The sequence below is a fragment of the Microcaecilia unicolor genome, chromosome 4 (assembly GCF_901765095.1).
Source record: "Microcaecilia unicolor chromosome 4, aMicUni1.1, whole genome shotgun sequence".
NCBI lineage: Eukaryota > Metazoa > Chordata > Amphibia > Gymnophiona > Siphonopidae > Microcaecilia > Microcaecilia unicolor.
In genome coordinates this window covers 215360581-215382335 of record NC_044034.1, presented here as the reverse complement: position 1 = coordinate 215382335, position 21755 = coordinate 215360581, and the positions used below count along the sequence as shown (strand labels likewise).

General features: G+C 44.0%; 1 protein-coding gene across 1 annotated transcript in view; it reads left to right on the top strand.

The window, feature by feature from the left end:
• Positions 1-621: 621 nt before the first annotated feature.
• LOC115469001 (synaptotagmin-2-like) overlaps positions 622-21755 on the top strand; it is a 76274-nt gene continuing 55140 nt past the window's right edge. Inside the window, exon 1 of the mRNA XM_030201234.1 lies at positions 622-803. The gene's annotated coding sequence lies outside the window, so the exon portion shown is untranslated. The remainder of the gene's footprint in view (positions 804-21755) is intronic.

Genomic DNA, 21755 nt, shown 5'->3' with positions numbered 1-21755 from the left:
CCATTCCACACTTCCACCATCTTTTCCGTGAAATAATACTTTCTTAGATTACTCCTTAGCCTCTTAACTTCATTGTATGCCACCTCATTCCAGAGCTCTCCTTCAGTTGAAAAAGGCTCTCTTCCTGTACATAAATGCCCTTGATATATTTAAACACCCCTATCATGTCTCCTCTCTCCCTCCTCTCTTCCAGGGTATACATGTTGAGGTTCATAAGCCTGTCCCTATATTTTTTGTGTTCAAGACCGCTTAATAATTTTGTAGCCGTCCTCTGGACCGACTCCATCCTGTTAAGTGCTTAATGCTCTTTAGCAGAAGTGCCCCTTAGTCTCTTGCTGGAGAGAGAAGAATAAGGATTGTCTGGATTAGCTCTGATACCTAGAACTGCATCTATTATTAGAGCTGGTTTTGCCCTCGGGCTCTGGTTAGCACCTGTTTGCGTTCCATGGCCTAACCGCAGTGTCTTGCTGTCTCTGTTCATTCCACTCTCACATTCCACTGGTGGAGGGAGTAGCCTCTCTTTTTCCCTGTCTACAGGTGCATTTTTTTTCAGACTCAAGGTGTGGCCACACCTAAGGTGTACACTCAAGCTGGTTTCTCAACTCAGGAGGCAGACTTTCCTGTTCTGCACCTCCGCAGCACTGGAAGCCCAGGATTATCTGGCCCCTTAGCAAATCACAAAGTGAACAGCGGCTGCTCTTCAGAATGCTGCCACTCAGATCTCCAAGATAGGGGGAGGCAAGGAAATATGTAGGCAAGAGAGAAACCCCCAAGACTCTAGGAAGCAATCTTCCAATGAAGAGGTGAGTGACAAAGACACCAGCACGCTTCACGTCTGACGTATGGGGTATGGCACTTGGGTACAGGATTTCTACTGTTGGAAAAGACTTATTCTACTCTCCTTAACTTGTTAAAAAAATTATTCTATGAAGGATGTAAATCAGCAAGTTCCCTGATTTTTAGAATGCAAGGACTGGAAGGAAGACTTTCCTTAAAAGGTTTACAGACATCTTCAAAGTGCAACATTCTGTCTTGTGGCAAGTTAGACCATTGAGGGGGTCTTTTACTAAGGCGCACTTACATTTTTAGCGCGCGCTAAAATAGGCACATGCTAAACTTTAGAGACGCCCATAGGAATACATTGGCATCTCTAATGTTTAGCGTGCGCTAAAAACATGAGTACACCTTAGTAAAAGACCCCCTGACAGAGGAAGCAAAGTGTGCTGTTTGATGGTCCTTATTGCCTCTTTGAAATTTGTGTGGCTGTCTCTCTGAGGGCAATATATTCATGCATGGGACTCTGAGCATTATTTCCATTTTAGAATGCACTATTCTGTCCCTGGGACTTACTGCAAATAAGTCAGTAGCAAACTGGCATGTGCAGTTTTTCAATAGAAAATATTTCAAAATATTTAATGTCATCTCATTGACATGTCATTAGTTCTTGGATGAAAAAGATGTTTGTGAAGGATTTTTTTAAATGTACTATATAGCTTTGTGTTCAGGAGTGGCCTAGTGGTTAGGGTGGTGGACTTTAGTCCTGAGGAACTGAGTTTGATTCCCAGCACAGGCAACTCCTTGTGACTCTGGGCAAGTCCCTTAACCCTCCATTGCCTGCCGCAGTGAGCCTGCCATGAGTGGGAAAGCACAGGGTACAACTGTAACAAAATACCTGAAGAGCTGCTTTGCATAATTTGCAATAAAGCATAAAATTGTGCATGAAAAATAACCATTTTCAAGCTAAAATGGCAAATAGTACATATTATTGCATTTAATATGTACCATTAACAATTTGACTGCATGAAGCCACCTTTCTGAATTTAGCCTATCAGATTTATTCCTTATGGAGCACTGAGAGATCATTCACATTCACAGTGCCATTGTCTGTCGCTGCTTAGAGGGAGGTGAAGTGATGTTCATGGTCACACAGGGAGTAGTGGATGGGGAGGGGGGGGGGGCTCACTCCAGGTCTGTGACTCTGATCTCATAGGAAAACATAGATACATAGAATCATGATGGCAGATAAGGGCCAAATGGCCCATCCAGTCTGCCCTTCTTCAGTAACTACCAGCTCCTCCTTTTACTAAGAGATCCCACGTGCCTGTCCCACACTTTCTTAAATTCCGACACAGTCCTCATCTCCACAACCTCCACCGAAAGGCCATTCCACGCATCCACCACCCTTTCTGTGAATAGTATTTTCTTAGATTCCTCCTAAGCCTATTTCCTCTTAACTTCTTCCTATGCTCTCTCATTCCAGAGTTTTCCTTCATTTGTGACATATTACTAGGCAGCTCCTGCATCTGTTTTTCTGAATGCACATCCATGGTTCAATATGTCTGTCATTCTATGTATAAAGGTATATGCCACAGTAGGATGCTGGTCAGCATGAGAGATCCTCCCAGTGTGGGTATCAGTGCAGGCTCAAATCTCATTGTTAGAATAATCTGTCAAAATGTTTTCTTCAAACTACTTATCTGGAGTGGTTAATGCTGAGTAATTTACATTCAGCTGAGTGGTGTGGAATTTACTCATAAGCAGAAATGGACCTGCTAGTGTGTGACTGTGTGTTCATAGTGGACCTGATTTTGTAAGAACATGGAGTGGAGGAGTGGCCCAAGGGTTAGTGCAGCGGGATGCGGACCTGGGGAATCAGGTTCAATTGCCACTGATGCCTAACAGTCAGCAGTGGGTTAAGATTCCTGGGAACCAGGTTCAATTCTCTCTGCAGCTCCGTGTGACTTTGGGCAAGTCACTTAGCTCTCCATCTGGGACAGTGTAAGTACCTGAATAGTTATATATGTAAACTGCCTTGATTTGTGCTTCAATAGAAGGCAGTATATTAAAAATTGATAGATTTAGACTTCTATTAAGCCTATCAGGTGAATTTTCGAAAGAGAAGGGCGCCCATCTTCCGACACAAATCGGGAGATGGGCGTCCTTCTCGCAAGGTCGCCCAAATCGGCATAATTGAAAGCCAATTTTGGGCGCCCTCAACTGCTTTCCATCACGGGGATGACCAAAGTTCACGGGGGCGTGTCGGCAGTGTAGCGAAGGCGGGACTGGGGTGTGCATAGGAGATGGGCATCCTCAGCTGATAATGGAAAAAAGAAGGGCGTCCCTGACAAACACTTGGGCGACTTTACTTGGTCCATTTTTTTTCATGACCAAGTATCAAAAAGGTGCCCGAACTGACCAGATGACCACCGGAGGGAATCGGGGATCATCTTCCCTTACTCTCCCAGTGGTCACTAACCCCCTCCCACCCTAAAAAAAATCTTTAAAAATACTTTTTTGCCAGCCTCTATGCCAGCCTCAAATGCCATACTCAGGTCCATCGCAGCAGTATGCAGGTACCTGGAGCAGTTATAGTGGGTGCAGTGTACTTCAGGCAGGCGGACCCAGGCCCATCCCCCACCTGTTACTTGTGGTGGTAAATGTGAGTCCTCAAAAACCCACCAGATACCCACTGTACCCACATGTAGGTGCCCCTCTTCATCCCTAAGGGCTATGGTAGTGGTGTACAGTTGTGGGTTTTGGGGGGGGGGGGGTTAGGGGACTCAGCACCTAAAGTAAGGGAGCTATGCACCTGGGACCTTTTTCTGAAGTTCACTGCAGTGCCCCCTAGGGTGCCCGGTTGGTGTCCTGGCATGTCAGGGGGACCAGTGCACTACGAATGCTGGCTCCTCCCACAACCAAATGGCTTGGATTTGGTCGTTTTTGAGATGGGCGTCCTCAGTTTCCATTATCGCTGAAAACCGGGGACGACCATCTCTAAGGTTGACCTAAATTTCATGATTTGGGCATCCCCGACCGTATTATCGAAACGAAAGATGGACGGCCATCTTGTTTCGATAATACGGGTTGCCCCGCCCCCTTATGGGGCTGTCCTGTGAGGAAGCCCTCATGAAAACTTGGGCGCCCCGTTTGATTATGCCCCTCCACGTATCTTTATGAAACACATTCCCAGAACCAGCAGCAACAGTGCACAAATGCTAACCCAAGTGGAGGAGTAGTCTAATGCTTAGTGCAGTAGCATGAGAACAGGGGAACTCAGTTCAATTCCTACTGCTGCTCCTTGGGCAAATCACTTAACCCTCCATTACCCCAGATACAAATTAAGTACCTGTATATAATATGTAAACTGCAGAGGTGTAGCAGCTAGATGGGGTCCCCCAGATCGAGTTTGAATAAAATGGCACATATGCAGATCAGCTTTTCAGCTTCACACTGACACCTATTTTACAAAAGGTCTGCTCACCCTGACTTCAAAACCTGGCTACGTTTCTGGTAAACTGCTTTGGTTGTAACCACAGAAAGGTGGTAAATCAAATCCCATCCCCTTTCCCTGACACACACATTTACACCCACTCCAAAGTTAGTGTAAATTTGTACATGTTCTCTATATGTGAACCCTTTATATAGTAACATACATAAAGTGTGGCATTTTAGAAAGGACATCCAAATCAAATGTGGAAATCTCAGTCAGTACCTCACAAATGGATGTCCATCTCACATGTATTTTAGAAGAGGATACAGCCTGTTCTAAAATAGATGTGAGACTAACATCCATGTCCTGGAAACATCCAGCATGAACATTCGTTTTATGAACTGAAAAGTCCAAATTATAAACAGGAAAAACAAGGGACATGGACGTCTGTGTGGCAGCAGAGGAACATCCATCTTATACACTGGTCACACAGATATCCATGTAACATAGTAGATGACGGCAGAAAAAGACCTGCACAGTCCATCCAGTCTGCCCAACAAGATAAACTCACAAGTGCCATTTTTTGTGTATAGCTTACCTTGATTTGTACCTGTCTTTTTCAGGGCACAGACCATATAAGTCTGCCCAGCACTATCCCTGCCCCGCCTCCCACCACCGGCTCTGGCACAGACCGTATAAGTCTGCCCAGCACTATCCCCACCTCCCAACCACCAGTCCTGCCTCCCACCACCAGCTAAGCTTCTGGGGATCCCTTCCTTCCCAGAAGCTTAGAGTTTCCTAAGTCAGAGGAATTTGGAAAGTATTTCTTTTGCCAGAATGGATTGGTTCATTCACCAGGACAGAGACTCGTAGAGGACTGGTGACATATGACGACATCCTGGAGATTTCCTGTAGGCCAAGGCTACTGGATGGATAAGGACCACTGAGCTTGTCTCACATGGAGACATGCTATGGAGTAACGTGTACTGTTGAAGCCATGTGGCCTAGCATCCTGATCATTTGACCAGCTGATTCTTGCTGACTCTCCTGAATTTTCTCCACAGTGGAATATCCTATAGAAGGAAAGCAATTGTACAAGGACTGAAATGCAAACATGTGAATTTCCAACACACACAAAAGAGATATTTAACCCTGAAACAATGATAAAAGGTGGTAAAGCTGGAACTTAATTGCAGATATTCAAAAATCAAACTATATAGAGCAGAGGGGTAGCCTAATGGTTATAGCAATGGGCTGAGAATCAGAGGACCCAGGTTCAAATCCCACTTCAGCCGTTTGTGATTTTTTTAAATTGTGAACCCTCCAGGACCAGAAAAATACCTTGTACCTGAATATACACCAGTTCAGTAGCCTTCAGGCTGCAGGTGTCTTATATATTCAGGGAGTTGAGCGTTTTGCTGACTGCCTTCAATGTTGAGCATTTTTCTAACTGCCACCGTTGTTATTCTTGGATATTCAGTGCCAGGCCATGTTCAGGTTTCGGAATTGAATATGCAGTTTATGTGGAGCTGGCTAATGCATTGCCGGTTAAATCGATATTCAGAGCTTAAGCGTCTGGGGGTTACCACATAAAGATAGGACTGTAGTTTATGCAGTTTACCTTGGCCGGTTAAGTGCTGAATATCTGAACTTAACTGGCCAACTGCTGACTCCGCCCCCGGAACATCCACGAAATAGCCAGGTGTCACTTAGGTGCTACCTGCTAGTTTTCAGCAGCGATAACTGATTAAGTACCACTGAAAATCGGTGGATAGCCCCAAACAAGTGATTTAACCAGTCAACAGCCAGTTAAATTGTTTTGAATATCAACCAATAGGTATTTTTCTATCTCTGGAGGACTTACAATTAAAAGAAATAAAAGAGCAGAAATGGGATTTGAATGTGAGTCCCTTCGTTCTCAGTTCACTGTACTAATCATTAGGCTACTCTTCAGATTTACATGCAGATCTGTCACGAATGTCCATAGGTGCTATATTTGGGGGAAAGGAAGAGGCACAGCCTTAATCCTTCCAGTGGACAGCTGCTTGATGAAAGCACCTTTCTGTTAACCTGGACATGCCAAGTAGCAGGTCTCAATAACAATGTCTGTCTTTTTAGACTTGGTCGTCCCTTCCCCTTCTACGATCGGAGTTGGATGTCCATATTTTGGTCTCTCCGTAGTTCTGCCCAAAACACACCCAGACCACACACCCCTTGCCATATGGACGCACTGCAGTGTTAAACATCCATATCCTGGCTTTATATAATTGGGATTTGGACATTCATGCAATATGGATGTCTAATTGCCATAGAGAGGCATTTTCGATATGATGTCTAAGTTCGACTTTGGGCGTTTTGCAAAAAACGTCCAAAATCTGAATAGCAAAGAAGGTCATTTTCAAAAAAGAAAAATGTCTATCTTTTGTTTTGAAAATAGAAGGTTTTGTGATTTGGATGGGTTTTTTTTGGTCCATATTCAAACAAAAAATGTCCAAGTGCAAAATGCACAAAATCAAGCCATTAGGATGTAGGAAGAGTCAGCATTTTTAGTAGTCTGGTCCCCCTGACATCCCAGGAAAGCCATAGGGCACCCTAGGGGACACTGCAGTGGACTTTGTAAAATGCTCCCAGGTACACATCTCACCATTGCTCCCTTACCTTGTCTGCTGAGCCCCCCAAAATCCACTACCCCCAATAGCTCTTATGGGTGAAGGTGGCACCTATATGTGGGTACAGTGGGTTTCTGGTGAGTTTGGGAGGGCTTGCAGTTTCCTTCACAAGTGTAACAGGTAGGGGGAGGTAGGAGCCTGGGTCCACCTGTCTGAAGTTCACTGCACCCATTAGAGTACTCCAGGGACTGCATGCTATTCTGATGGACCTGAGTATAACATCTGAGGGTGGCACAGAGGCTGGCAAGTAATGTTTTTCATCACATTTTTGGGGTGGGTGGGAGGGGGTTAGTGACCACTGGGGGAATAAGGGGACGTCATTCCTGATTCCTTACAGTGGTCATCTGGTTATTTAGGGCACTTTTTTGTGCCTTATTTGTTATAAAAACAGATCTAGCTCAAAACGTCTTAAGCTTTAGTCCTGGACGGTTTGATTTTGTTCCATTATGGCTGAAAAATGTTTAAGTCTTAGGAACGCCCAAGTTCTGCCCTGAACACACCCCTAGTACACCCGCTTGAGATTTGGACGCACTTCTGATGGACTTCAGAGAAAACGGTCTAGAAATAGGTTTCGAAAATACTGATTTGGATGTTTTTGTGAGAAAAACGTCCAAATACTGCTTTATGCCACTTATTAGACGTTTTTCTGTTTTGAAAATGAGCTCAATAGTAACATAGTAGATGATAGCAGATAAAGACTTGCATGGTCCATCCAGTCTGCCAACAAGATAAAGTCTTAGTGAGGAACCATACCTAAGGCATTGCTACAATCCAAGCAGATTACATCTAGTGCATGTCTCTTATCCAGTTCTTTGGTCGCCCAGTCAAAGAAATCAACCATATTCATTTGGCAGGATTTTCCTTTGATAAAACCATGTTGCCTTGGATCTTGCAAACTATTGAATTCTAGAAAGTTCAGTATCCTTTCCTTCAGCAGCATTTCCATTATTTTTCCAACTGCCAAAGTGAGGCTTACTGGCCTGTAGTTTCCCACTTCTTCCCTGTACCTGTTTTTGTAAAGAGGGACCTCATCTGCTCGTCTCCAATCCCATGGAACTTCTCCCATTTCTAAAGATCTATTAAATAAATCCTTAAGAGGTCCCACCGGGATTTCTCTGCATTCCCTCAGTATTTTGGGATGTATCCCATTTGGCTCCATGGTTTTGTCTACGTTCAGTTTTTCAAGTTGTTCATAAACACATTCTTCTATGAATAGTGTGATATCTACTTCATTCCCATATATACCCTTGGCAGATGACTGTGGTCTTTCTCCCAGATTTACCTCCGTGAACACAGAAGTTTTTGTTTGGCACATCCGTGTTGTCCTCATCACTCTCCACATAGGGCTAGATTCTATGTATGGTGCCAAAAAGTGGCGCTGAAAAACACTATTCTATGAGCAGTGCCATAGGCGCCTGGTATAAGAGGCTTGGAGAGGCTAAACCTCCCCTGCTGTGCTCTGAGGGGTTTAAATTGTTGATTTACCTCCATCCTCACAGCAGGAGCTGCAGTGAAAGCCCTCTAGCCTTGTGAATCAGTTGTAGAAATTGGTTTATGGTTTGTTTACCTTACTGCTGGGAGAGTGGGGGGGGGGGGGGGGGGGGGGGGGGGGGTTGGCTGGAGGTGTCCTGGGTTGCCATGGAGATATTTAAGGAGGATGACTTCCGGACCTGCACTGAGGACAGATAGCAGCAGAATCGGATACTGGACCAGCATGATCAGAAAAAGTCACCAGACAACAAAGGTAGAAAAGATCATTTTATTTTCATTATAGTGTTTGGAATATGTCCACTTTGAGAATCAGGTGCTCAACATTAAAAGTTTATATTTATTTACTTATTTATGGCATTTTATCCCACATTAATTAGGGTGTTTTGTGGCTCTACATGAGAATTGTGGTGATATGATCCCTTGTTTCATATTGTTGACGGTCTGCATTTTCCGTATGGGTGGTATATTTGTGTAATAGGTTCTGCCCAGTATAATATTTATGGTACAGTAAGGTTCTGAGTGCGTTTTTGCACAAAGTTGTGCATAGTGTTTTGCAGTTGAGCGATTGTGCTTAGAATATGTTTTGAGCAACCACTTTATTCTTTGACATATGATACATATCTAATATCTAAATTTAATAAAGGGTATTAATTGTGACTTTTATTTTTATTTATTTATTTTTTCTGTGTGTTATCAGACAATTATGGATTTAAGCTCCACCCCCTTTAGCCTCCCCAAACAGTTGGGCCACTGACCGCCTATGAGCAGTGCTTAAAGTTAAGCACGGTTTATAGAATAGCGCTTACGCCCGGGAATTGTGCCTACTTTAGGCATGGCCATTTATTTAAAACTTTCTATACTGCTCATATCTGACAAGCAGGGCAAGGCATTCACAATCTAAAAATAATACATAAAATCAGAAAAGGGAATTCCAGCTTATAAATAGGAAAGACACTTATACAAAACTATGTAAGCCACATTGAGCCTGCAAATAGGTGGGAAAATGTGGGATACAAATGCAATAAAATAAAAAAATAAAATACAACACCGTCCAGTCACATAAACCCACACTACAGAAAAAGAGATACACCAACTGAAACGCGGTGCAAATGTATGCATCTTATTTTATAATAATGCATGCTAATTTTAGGAATGCCCCCATTATGCCCATAACCTTTCTGTTTTCCGCACCCCCTTTTTCAGATCACATGTAAATGCAAATTAAATCTAATTACTGCCAATAATTGCTTGTTAATCCAATTATTGGTGCTAATTAGCTAATTTGCCTACATATTTTTTGATGACTTTTAGAGAATTAGGCAGATAATGGTTCTCAGCAACATTCACTCTTATAATTTATTTTCTAGCCTTCATCCCTTCCGCAATATATCTGGAATAAGTGTTGTCACCAGAGACATAACCAGATCTCGATTTTGGGGGGGGGGGGGGGGGCGGAGTCCAAAGTGGGAGGGGCACATTTTGCCCCGCCTCCCCACCGCTCTCCACCCCCGCCGCAACCCTACATACCTGGGCTGGTGGGGGTCCCCCAGCCCCGCCAGCAGAAGCCTTCCTGTAGTGATACTCGGTGCCGTGCTGCCTGCCCTGGCACACATGCTTGATTTTAGTGAAATTGAGCATTCGCAAAGCTTGTGCATGCTCAATTTCATTAAAACTGAGCATGCGCATGAGGGAGGGGGAAGCAGGACAGGCAGCATGGTGGAGAATATCGCTGCAGGAAAACTTCTGCTGGCAGGGCTTGGGGATTCCCGCCAGCCAAACAGAAAATTTTGGGGGCCTGAACCCAAACTAGAGGGGGGCCCAGGCTCCCAAGGCCCTCCTCCCCAGTCACTGGTTGTCACTATTCTTTACATCTTTCCCGTTTTTTCTTCCACCTGTGTGTTTGCTTGCTGTATTTCCCTCTTTTCTTTGAGTTTTATCCAGTAATGTTTTCTGTGGTTCTCTTGTTGAGTTCTTCTGTATTTTTTGAACATCACCTCTTTTGTCTTTACTTTTCCAGCCACTAGTTTGGAGAACCACAGGGCCACTGAGAGGGGGAAGCGGGGGGAGGGGGGCAAGATTCCCCGGACCCAGCCTTCAAGGGGGTCCCGGTGCCGGGGTCTGTCTCTCTCCTGCTCCTGTGTGTCAGGACCCAGGTGATTGTGTTAACACAATAACTAGTCCCCGCACACAGGAGCAGGAGAGTGACAGAAGCAGACTCAGGGAGGGGCAGGGGAGTTAGAGACTCAAGTGGGGGAGGTGAGGGCGGCTGCGGCCTGAATAAGGGGTGGCAGCAGCTATAGCTTGAGTGGGGATGGGGGCGGTGGCTGCAATTTGAGTGGGGGGGGGGGGGGGCGGCACAGCGGCAGCCCTGCCCCGGGTCTGTCTCTGTCTCTTGGTGGCCCTGCAGAACCATATCGATTTCCTGTTTCTCTTGTTTTTGTTTACTTTCCTTATATAAAGATCTCTTTGCCATATGCATTAATACAGCAACTCCACCTCTGCTCCACTCAAACTATGCCTCAGGGAATGTCTACACTTTCTGTGAGCGTATTTTTTATGCATGTATATGTTTGTGAAGTTTTATAAACACCCTTTTCTTCATGTAAAACAGGTTTTACATATGAAAAAAAGCTTTTAAAATGACCACCTTTCTGTCTAGGGAGACATGTCTCTTTACGATATGTTTGTCTTCTTGTGAGTCTGCAATGATATATATCTGCATTTGTGCGTGCCCTTTTGGGTCAGTGATACTACATGTGCGTATGTGTGTGTTTGTGTGTGAGTGAGTGTATATAGGCCTTTTTTCTGTGGGAGGGATTGGTGATGTTTTAAATATGACTGGTGTGTGTGTGGCTGATTTTGTAAACTCTAAAGATTGCATAATGTGAGTTTCTGTTTGTGTGCTTCTGAATTCTGAAATGTTTTGTTTTCACCTCTTGCCACATGCCTTCTGTGATGGCGACAGCTCTACATGCTCCTGGAATAGTTGTGGGATACAATTTCAAGGATGTCTGAGTACAGATTTAGAATCAAACCAGCCTCCAGTATACACACATTTGACAAGAAACTGCTTACATTTCACTTCCGTGAGTCTCCAAAGTTCAATTTGCATGGCCATCTCAGATTGAGTGTTAAGCTGGTAAACCATGCATTAAGCGGAGGTTTTTTGTGCCAGGGGTTGTGGCATGGGCAGAAAGTGGGCATGGAAGGCATTTGGCAGTTAACGTACTGCATTTATCGCCTGTTAACTTCCTAATAAAGAGTTAACACAAGATCACTTACTACTTCCTAAATAGGAGGCGCCATGTGCTTCCACATTAACCGGATGCAAGTATCGCACGTCGTCGATCTGAATGTTAACACACAACCTGCAACTGAACTATAGTGGAAGTCCTATAATATGGCAGGAAAAAGTGGCTAGATTTTGAACCACTTCTCCCAGTTCCCAATGCCTCCACCTTCCCCACTCTTGATTCGTTTGCCTCTGTCTTCTAGTTCTTTCCTAGTATCTTGTAGGTGAAGAGCCTGCTTCTTGCTCTCTGATCGCAGAGTGCCTCTTCTCTCCCATTCACAGTAGTTTTTGGTAGCATAAATCTGGTGGTACATCTGAACAACAGGGCCGCCAAGAGGGGGGGGGGGGGCAAGGGGGCAAAATTCCCTGGGCCCGGGCCCCGGGGTCTGTCTCCTGCTCTTATTGGGAACTGGTCCCAGCACACTGGAGCAGGTGAGAGACAGCGGCACTGGGCCCCCCTTGGAGGCTGGAAAGGAGCAGGCACACTGATATAGGAGGCAAGGACCCCCCCCCCCCCACGTCAGTGTGTCAGCTCCTCCCCAACCTCAAAGGGGGGCCTGGCGCTGGGATCTCATGGCAGCCCGAGAGAAAATAAGGGGCAGCAATGGCGGCTGCATCCCGAGTGTGGGTGGGAGCCTGGCAGCTGCGTCCCAAGTGTGGGAGGGGGGAGGGCGGCGGCGGCTGTGTCCCGAGTGAGGGAAGCCTGGAGGCTGAGTCCCGAGTGGGGTGGGGGCCCAGTGGCAACAGCCCTGCCCCAGGCTCGGCTCTGTCTCTCACTGGCCCTGCTGAACAAGAATAGATGATGGACACTTCTGTCCTCATGCTGCACCCCTTTCCTGTATCCAGGGAGTGTGCAGTCTGGCCCCCTAAAGATCTCAGAGTTTAGTTGCCCATACCATTGATTACATGATGCTATGCATAGAAATAAGCATGAACAAAGGTGATACTTTTTTACGGGCCAATAAGAAAAGCATTACTTTATATTATGGTTTTGTTTGTTCACCTTTCTTTGTGTGCATTGGAGTGGACTAACACAGCAACTGCACAACTGTAATCATGATGATATGTGATATTTCCAGGAAACACTCTTGAAGCATGCTTCAGCAGTTACAGTTGCAGTTCTAATAGTCTGCTTTTACCAAGTTTAGGGGCCCTTTTACTATGCCGCATAGGCGCCTAAGCGTGCCCAACATGCGCCAAATTGAAGTTACTGCCCGATTATCGCATGATCCTTGCAGTAATTTCAATTTTACATGTGGGGTAAAAATGCACCAAATAAATAAATAAATAAAATTTTGGCGTGCGTCCACTACGTGCATCTCAAAAATATTTTTTATTTTCTGGTGCATGGCAGCTACGCGCGTCAAATGGCATTTGACGTGCATAGATCATTACCGCCTGGTTACCGGGTGAGACCTTACTGCTAGGTCAGTGGCTTGCGGTAAAGTCTCAGACCCAAAATGGACATGCGGCAATTTTCATTTTGCCACAGGTCCGTTTTTGGCAAAAAAGGCATTTTTTGTAGGTGCGCTAAAAAAGAATTCTGCACACACCCAAAACATGCATCTACACTACCACAGGCCATTTTCAGCACACCTTAATAAAATGACCCCTAGCTAATTGCATAAAGAGTGCTAGAACATGTATCTAGAATCATAAAAGAGTACCATACCGTACAAGCTTATATTCTGCTAATACCATTAAAAGTTCGAAGCGGATAACAAAGCAATACAAGCCAGAACATTCCTCTGAGCTGAAAACAAATACAATTATTTTGATAAAATAAAGTTTTGAAAAAGTAAAGCCTTAACTTTTCTCCTGAATATCATGCATGACTGGGAGGAAAAGAATATCTCAGCAAAATCTTTCCAATAACAGGCCGCTTGACAGGCTAATGTAAATTCTAACATCTTCAATCTCTTTTTTCCTTTTGGCGATGGAAAAACAAATATATAATTACAAATGGTCTTCCTTGTTCTAACAACAGAGGCTAACTGGAAACACGAATAAAGATAATTAGGAGCCAAACCATACAATTACTTACACAAAAAAACAAGCCAGTTTTAACTAAATGTTAGTTTCACAGGGCGGCCAATGAAGAGTACATTAGTTGTTAATAATACCCAAAACATATTTTTGAAATAGATGAGTTTTCATTGCTTTCTTGAACAGGTCAAACTAAATAAAGATATTATCGTGACTGGAAATAATGACCAAAGGACAGCTGCTTGATAGGAAATTACTGTCTGTAATTTTTCCCAATAACGCATACCCTTAGGACTGGGAAAAGTTAACATGTTAAAATGACATATAAGATGACATCTCGTAGATGTAGGCCTACTTATCAACAATGACATATAACCAAGGTATCACCATGTAATACCAAGGTATCATTGTGTAATATCTTAAACAATAAGCTACTAAGCTTAAACATAATACTGAGGAGTGGCCTAGTGGTTAGGGTGGTGGACTGAGGAACTGAGTTCGATTCCCGGCACAGGCAGCTCCTTGTGACTCTGGGCAAGTCACTTAACCCTCCATTGCCTGCCGCATTGAGCCTGCCATGAGTGGGAAAGTGCGGGGTACAAATACTAGCTTCAACTGGGAGCTACTGAGTAATTTGGTAAAATGGTACAATATGAGTAGACATCTTTAAAGAGAAAAGGATTGCAGTATTTTGTATTACTTGAAACCTCTTCTAAAGGCTTTTCAAATCTGCACTGAAATAATCAGTGGCCCTCTTATTAGATAAGAGTTCCTTTAGTTTTTTCTTTAAATAAACCCTCTTTAGTGTTATAAATTGTACGTGCAGGATGTCAGACTCAGAAACAGAACGAAGGAAGAAGAAGAAGACCTTGGCTGGCGGGGGTTGGGGTCCCCCGCCAGCAAAGGTAGGCAACGGCGGGTTGGCGGTGGGAGGAGGGGGTCAAGAGGGTCATCGGCAGGGGGGTCCAGGGCCAAATCTACAGGGGCCCAGGCCCTGTGGCCCCACGTAGCTACGCCCCTGGACCTGAGTATGTACATTTATACTGATCATTTAAGAGTTTTCCTCAGCGATGATGATGATGCCATGATCTCCTGTTTTGCTGATCTGACTGTTGGGTAGCATTATGTAGGGCTGCTACACTTTTTATGTTTTACTTTATTATTTTGTTTTCTTGATAAATATGAGAAGGAGGAGATCCACCCCCTTATGTGGACTTAGATTTTCATGTGCTTGGGATATGTTTTTCATTTTCTATTGGTTAGGATTTCTTTTTGTATTTGTGCATAGGTTGTGTGAATGTATTTTGTTCAAGGAAACAGCAGGGCAAGGGATCCACAAGATCCAAAAAGGCGGTATAAAAGGAGCAGATCACACAGAAAAAGGTCCTTTGAGAAATACTTTATTCATATCATATTTTATACGGTGCTTTTTCTCCTTTTTTTTTTTAGGCTTTTACTAAGGAAGCTTGTAAACACCATTTGGGTATGTGTTCTTGTTTTACATTTTCATTTGTACAGAGGATCTCTCTCTCTCTCTCTCTCTCTCTCTCTATATATATATATATATATGTTTTATTTTTATTTATTAGTGTGTATTCATTTATCAATTTTATACTCATTTATTTGACTTCATATGTTATGGTATTTTAGAATTGGTATTTATGTTCTTATTTATATTAATGATTGTTTATTTAATACTGTTTATCAATGTTACATATGTTTTACTTGTCAGTTATTTTAGCGGCCCCTGATGCAGCCCTTGCATGGGTGAAATACAGCCAGTGTCGGGCTTTTTATAAACCTCACATGAATAAAGTATTTTTCAAAGGGCCTTTTCCTGTGTGATCTGCTCCTTTCATACCACTGTTATGTATTTGGTTTACACTTCTTATTTGTGAAACTACAAATTAAAATAAAATAAAATAAAACCACCTCAGAATTCCAATCTGAGATTTGGAGCTCAGCTCTGTAATTGGTTTCCTCGATATGTTCAGTTTTAGATAATCTGCCGCTTATGCAGATGGGGGGAATTCTGTATATAGCACTGAAAGTTAGGTGCTGAAAAGATCTGCACTGAGCCCTATAATATAAAGGGCACCCAACTTTTATAGAATACTGGCATAGCATTCAGGTTGTGCCTGACTTTGGGCACCAGACTTACGCTTGATAGAAACAGGTGTAAGTCCGGCACCCAAAATTAGGCACAGATTGGCACTATTCTGTATCCACTGTTCCCTCTAAACTGAGTGGGAGTTCTGCAACTGTATTGCTGCCAGTAGGGGGTGGTGTTTCAATATTGTGTTTTCAATAGATAGAGACAGGCAGGTTCCCTGGAGTCCTGCAGTACTCGCCGGTCCCTCACTATTGAAAATGTGATAGTGAAACAGCACCACCCACTGGCAGGACTGTAGGTGAAGGACTCCCACTCAGCTTAGAGGGAACAGTGGTTGGCACCTATCTTTTGGGAATACCCATGACCTGCCTATGCCCCTCCTATGGCCATGTCCCCTTTCAGGTTGTGTGTGGGAAACGTTAGGCTCAAGTTGTAGAATAGAGCACAGAGAGATCTGCATGCAACTTCAATCAAGCACCAATTAAGTGGCAGTGCCCATTTCCTCATTAAGTTCCCCGCGGATCTCAGATCCACGAACAAATTCTGGTGCCCAACTTTGGTCAACCTATATAGATTCTGGGAGATACTGTTCTTTTTTTGAACATGTGCTGTGGAGGTCTTGTAGCCTATCTGCATATTCCTTCCAGTGTTTTCATGGGTGACTCCCAGGCCCACCCTGATCCACTCAGAGCCTCCACTCTAGGTGCTACATGCCATCTCTACAGGTTTTTCTTTTCTTTTCTCCTATTCTCAATGGCTCCAGTACAATTTCTCTTGATACTGTCCTGTCCCAATCTCTTTCTCCATCTGAAACCACTGCATACCTCAGGACCACATTGCCCACTTTCTGCTTTCATGACCTCACCATCCCATTTGTCTTTTCCTTTCTTCTCAGCCCTCAAACTTCAACATTTTCTTCCTTTTATTCAACCATCTCCATTCTGTCTGACTGCATCTTCTCTTAATCACTGTTGTCATGCCTCTCCTACCCTTCTCCGTACTCTCTTGCTCCTTCTCCTGCTCCTGCTGGGGATATCAGTTCCAATTCTGGTCCTCCAAATCAGTTCTCACCCTACTCGTGCAGGTCACAGCACAATGTCTCCAATATTATTTATGTTCCTTTCCTTTCCCCTCCTTCTCTGTCTTTTTCATGTACCCTGTGTAATGCCCGCTCTGTCTCCAACAAGTTTTCCTACAGCCATGACCTCTTTCTTTCTCATACTCTCCATCTGCTTGCACTAACTGAGACTTGGCTTTGCCCTGAAGACTCTGCTTCAGCTGCTGTCCTGTGTCATGGACCTCTTCTCCCATACACCTTGCACAGTTGGCCGTGGAAGTGGTGTCAGGCTGCTAATCTCACCCTCTTGTAGATTTCAACCTCTTCTTCCACCTCAGTCTAACTGCTTTTCTTCCCTCGAAGTCCAGATCTAGGTGGTTTACAATGGTTAAAAAACATAAGAAAAGGAAAGGAACTACAATAAAATTTGATAGAAAAGAGTATCAATCATACCAAAGGAATATACAAGCAAGGGGGAAAAGGCCAGAAGGTTAAAGGGAGTAGGGATGGAGATAGGTGAAGAAAAGGGAAAGGACCAAGTTAAGCAGAAGAGTAGAGAGAAGATAGACTAAGGAGAGAAGGGGAGAATAGAAGAGGGAACCAACAGCGTCAAACCTTCCTCAGGCAAAACCTATGGGAGAGTATAGGTGCTTTATTATGGATTATGTCCAATATATGTGCACAGATTTGCCTATGCTAATGAATAATTATGACTCAAAATTGAAGGCTTATGACCTTACACATTTGGAGTGTGAAGGTCCCTCTTGCAGGTCTCTATAGAGCAAAAAATGAGGCAAACCTACCACACCAACAGAATTAGAAAATGAAGAGTGGAAGGAAATGAGGTGAAGTTGAACCGAATAAGGGTGGAGCTTCTGAGTGGAAGATTTATACAGGCAGTTGGAGACATTTGTTCTAATGTCAGAGGTGTTACCTGAGGCAAGTTCCTCAAGAGATCTCTCTCTCTCTCTCCCTTACTCTGGCTATGGGAGCAGATAGCTTGTGCTGCCAAGAGATTTGAGAGGACTCAGGGGTCATCTCCAGGCAATCTCTCCTGCTCCTGAATTACTCAAGACAGACATTTGTCTCTTCTGCTCTTATTTATTTATTTGGTTCACTTGTATCCCACATTTTCCCAGCTTGTGCGGGCTCAATGTGGCTAACAAAGTTAATACATCAAAACATAAACAGCAGGATATAATAATTATAGAAAATTAACAAATACAGTAACGAAAGCAGCTAAATAGGAGTATACAGATGGGAAAATAGGAGCAACAAAAGGGAAGCAGACATAAGGCAAAAAACTGACTTAAAGTGGATTCCCAAAATAAGTGAAAAAGATTTTTTACTTAGCTCATTGCCTGTTCTATTTGAAAAATGAGCTAAGTAAAAAATCTTTTTCACTTATTTTGGGGATCCACTTTAAGTCAGTTCTGTGAAGTCAGCATTTTCTATATTACACACTTTGAAATAGAAGGGTTTTTTTTGGAGCCCTTGAAGATAAAATAGCCCATGAGTTTTCTCCACCCATGTTGTTTTCAACGTTTTTTCGGGTGGGTGGTTGGGCTTCTTGCTGAGGCTTTTCCCCTTTTCTTAAAAAAAAATTGTTTAATAAAATTTTCAAATGCATTTCACAGAACAATAGTCTTATACAGTGGGGGAAATAAGTATTTGATCCCTTGCTGATTTTGTAAGTTTGCCCACTGACAAAGACATGAGCAGCCCATAATTGAAGGGTAGGTTATTGGTAACAGTGAGAGATAGCACATCACAAATTAAATCCGGAAAATCACATTGTGGAAAGTATATGAATTTATTTGCATTCTGCAGAGGGAAATAAGTATTTGATCCCCCACCAACCAGTAAGAGATCTGGCCCCTACAGACCAGGTAGATGCTCCAAATCAACTCGTTACCTGCATGACAGACAGCTGTCGGCAATGGTCACCTGTATGAAAGACACCTGTCCACAGACTCAGTGAATCAGTCAGACTCTAACCTCTACAAAATGGCCAAGAGCAAGGAGCTGTCTAAGGATGTCAGGGACAAGATCATACACCTGCACAAGGCTGGAATGGGCTACAAAACCATCAGTAAGACGCTGGGCGAGAAGGAGACAACTGTTGGTGCCATAGTAAGAAAATGGAAGAAGTACAAAATGACTGTCAATCGACAAAGATCTGGGGCTCCACGCAAAATCTCACCTCGTGGGGTATCCTTGATCATGAGGAAGGTTAGAAATCAGCCTACAACTACAAGGGGGGAACTTGTCAATGATCTCAAGGCAGCTGGGACCACTGTCACCACGAAAACCATTGGTAACACATTACGACATAACGGATTGCAATCCTGCAGTGCCCGCAAGGTCCCCCTGCTCCGGAAGGCACATGTGACGGCCCGTCTGAAGTTTGCCAGTGAACACCTGGATGATGCCGAGAGTGATTGGGGAGAAGGTGCTGTGGTCAGATGAGACAAAAATTGAGCTCTTTGGCATGAACTCAACTCGCCGTGTTTGGAGGAAGAGAAATGCTGCCTATGACCCAAAGAACACCGTCCCCACTGTCAAGCATGGAGGTGGAAATGTTATGTTTTGGGGGTGTTTCTCTGCTAAGGGCACAGGACTACTTCACCGCATCAATGGGAGAATGGATGGGGCCATGTACCGTACAATTCTGAGTGACAACCTCCTTCCCTCCGCCAGGGCCTTAAAAATGGGTCGTGGCTGGGTCTTCCAAAACGACAATGACCCAAAACATACAGCCAAGGCAACAAAGGAGTGGCTCAGGAAGAAGCACATTAGGGTCATGGAGTGGCCTAGCCAGTCACCAGACCTTAATCCCATTGAAAACTTATGGAGGGAGCTGAAGCTGCGAGTTGCCAAGCGACAGCCCAGAACTCTTAATGATTTAGAGATGATCTGCAAAGAGGAGTGGACCAAAATTCCTCCTGACATGTGTGCAAACCTCATCATCAACTACAGAAGACGTCTGACCGCTGTGCTTGCCAACAAGGGTTTTGCCACCAAGTATTAGGTCTTGTTTGCCAGAGGGATCAAATACTTATTTCCCTCTGCAGAATGCAAATAAATTCATATACTTTCCACAATGTGATTTTCCGGATTTAATTTGTGATGTGCTATCTCTCACTGTTACCAATAACCTACCCTTCAATTATGGGCTGCTCATGTCTTTGTCAGTGGGCAAACTTACAAAATCAGCAAGGGATCAAATACTTATTTCCCCCACTGTATATATATATATATATATAAATACTTTATGCCAGCATGTGAGAGAAATTTCTGAGGTTATCTAGTAGAGATGAAGAACAACTAATTGCCAAGCCAAAGATACATTTAATAATTCAGAAATAAAGGAGTCAGATCAGTGACCACATATGTCCGGAGGGTCCTACAGAGCCCCCTGTCACAGAGTTTCACTGGATTTCTCATAACGTTTGGCTTGGTAAATGTTTCTCTTAGGAGTTTTACTCCTTTTATAATTAAGCAAGGTTTCCTGCTATCCATGGCTGAAAGACATGGTTGACCCTGTGTCGTTGCTGATTTCTAGTCCTGTGACTCTGCTGCCCTTGTGAAGGAATCTGAAAGTTTAAGTAGATTCTGGGTACATGAGTTGACTGTAGAGATGCTGAGTTAAGAATCTAGTTTATCTTTCTAAACCATCTCTTGGACTCCACAGTGTCTATCCTTTCTTCCGTGAAAAGCATTTGTAACCTTAAATTTAAACTTTCTATTCATGGTGGTTAATTTTTCAGCCTTACAGAGCAGAATAGCTTCCTGGCTCCTTGTCTTATCTGCTCATTTGCAGGCAGATGATCAAAAGCAAATGCCGGCGCTAGAGGCTGTTAGCACCATACTAGCGCTGGCGTTTGCTACCACCCCATGATCAGAGCCCTCGAGCATGTGAAACAACACGCTTGAGGGCTCTTAGCGCAAGTAGCCTGCAAATGCATGCTAATCAGCGCTTAATGCATCCATCCCCAATGATCAGCATCCAGCGTGCCAAATATTGGGTTGCTGGCCGCAACAAACCCTACGCCAGCTCCGAGCTGGCGTTAGGGTTTGCAGATCATTGGGGAGGAATGGTGAGCCCTGTCCACCATGCATTTGCATGCTGGCAGGCCCCCATTCCCCCCTACAGGAAACCTGCCAGTGAGGGCAGTTGAGGACGTCCAAAATTTGGACGTTTCTGTGACAGGGCAGTTGAGGACGTGCAAATTTTGGACGTTTTGGCAATGGGCAGTTAAGGACTTCCAAAATTGGATCTTTCTATGAGAAAGACGTCTTTCTCATAGAAACATCCAATTTTGGACGTCCTTAACTGCCCATCGCAGAAACGTCCAAATTTTGGATGTCCTCAACTGCACCGTCGCTATACCTCTGACACCCCCTTGAAATTTAGCCGTCCCTGCAACAGGGCAGTTGAGGACATCCATCTTCCGATTTAAAGATGTACGTCCTTCTCTTTTCATTGGTCTCCAGCCCAGACCTGTCAAACAAGTGCGGGAGGATTGTGCTGAGCGCATGCTCAGGCACAATTCTCCCACACTTCTACCCCATAATCAGAGATAATTGCGCTGCTTAAATTTGCATGCATTATCTCTGATCATAGGTCTAATAGCTCCCCGCGCTGTTTGGAACAGCGCGGGGCTTTTGATCATCTGCCTGTGAATGAGGGAGACAGTTGCTTTGTTTCTATCTACCCTGTGAGCTGCAAGGCTAACTGTTGCTGCTTTCATTGGATTTCAGCTCTATTGCGTGTTTGTGCTCTTTGGAACTACAATAGCTGTTTTAGCTCCTGATGCAGCCTCTAGTGAGGTGAAACATGGCCACGTCGGGACATTTTACGGAGTGGCACAAATAAAACCTATCTGTCATACTAAGACGTGTGTTCTGCTCTGCTTTGGACTACTTTTTGCACT